Source organism: Solanum tuberosum, unplaced genomic scaffold (genome assembly GCF_000226075.1).
Source record: "Solanum tuberosum cultivar DM 1-3 516 R44 unplaced genomic scaffold, SolTub_3.0 scf00227, whole genome shotgun sequence".
NCBI classification, from domain to species: domain Eukaryota; kingdom Viridiplantae; phylum Streptophyta; class Magnoliopsida; order Solanales; family Solanaceae; genus Solanum; species Solanum tuberosum.
This window is the reverse complement of record NW_006239150.1, coordinates 95,895-97,528: the sequence shown is the minus strand read 5'-3', so window position 1 is coordinate 97,528 and position 1,634 is coordinate 95,895.

The following is a 1,634-nucleotide window of genomic DNA, read 5'->3' as shown; positions in this document are numbered from 1 at the left end:
CCTTCTTAAATGGAGAGCTGGGTGTAATTTGAGCGTATCAACAACCTGAGGGTTTCGTAGTTCCCGGTAAAGAAAAGAAAGTATGCAAACTTGTTAAGTCACATTATGGACTAAAACAAGCACCAAAATAATGGCATGCAAAGTTTGATCAAACCATGTTGTCAAATGAATTTAAGATCAATGAGTGTGATAAATGTGTTTACATTAAAGACACTCCAGATTAGGAAGTCATTGTATTCCTATATGTGCATGACATGCTGATAATGAGCAAGGACATTGCAAATGTAAAAGATACTAAGCTTATGCTTGCTAGTAAGTTTGATATGAAAGATCTAGGAGTAGCCGATTTAATATTGGGAATAAAGATTCACAAAACTCCTAACGGTCTAGCATTGTCTCAATCTCATTATATTCAAAAAATACTTGAAAAGTTCAAGTATTTGAATTTCAAAAAGGCAAAGACCCCAATTGATGTGAACCTTAATCTTGCTAAGAATAAAGGTGAAAGTCAATCTCAATTGGATTACGTCAGAGTATTGGGAAGTTTGATGTATGTCATGAATTGTACACGACCAGACATAGCCTGCACTATAAGAGTCGATACACAAGTAATCCCAATCAAAATCATTGGTTGGCAATGAAGAGAGTTTTGGGGTACTTAGAAGACACTCAAAACTATGCTTTGCATTACAACAAATATCCAGCAGTTCTTGAAGGATATAGTGATGCAAATTGGATTTAGAAGACACTCAAAATTATGCTTTGCATTACAACAAATATCCAGCAGTTCTTGAAGGATATAGTGATGCAAATTGGATTACTGGGTCAACTGAAACGAAATCCACGAGTGGATATGTTTTCACTATTGGTGGAGGGAGCAATATCTTGGAAATCATCCAAACAAACATGTATAGCTTGCTCTACAATGGAGTCTGAATTCATCGCCTTAGACAAGGCAGGTGAAAAAGTTGAATGGCTCCGGAATTTCTTAGAAGATATTCTATTTTTGCCCAAACCAATGGCCCCTATATGCATACACTGCGATAGTCAAGCTGCAATAGGAAGGGCTGGAAGCATTATGTATAACGGGAAGTCTCGTCACATAAGACGAAAACATAACTCTGTTAGACAACTACTCTTTAGTGGAATTATCACAATTGACTATGTAAAGTCAAAGGATAATGTGTCGGATCCACTTACAAAAGGCATAACTAGAGAAAAAGTTGAGAGATCATCGACGGGAATGGGACTATGGCCGAGAACAAGTCATCGTGGCGGTAACTCTACCTAGAAGACTGGAGATCCCAAGATCTAGGTTCAAGGAGATAAAACAAAATCATAGATAACGGTTCAACAATGTCAAAAATTATTTTATGTCCATTCTCACGATGAGACAATGTTCAGTAACCAGGATATAGGCATAAGGACTTTTTAATGGTTTCTAAGTTTGATACAGGGTATATCAAATAGTATATCTACGGGATAACACATTTAGAAACCACTTATGTAAGTGTGAAGTGTAAGCCGCTTCAAGGAGAATCCGGTAAGGCCAGTTCTCTAAGCACTTATTAACCGAGATGTGTTCATGGCTGAAACGAACAAAACAATGAGAACCAAAAAATAGTTCAAGGGTT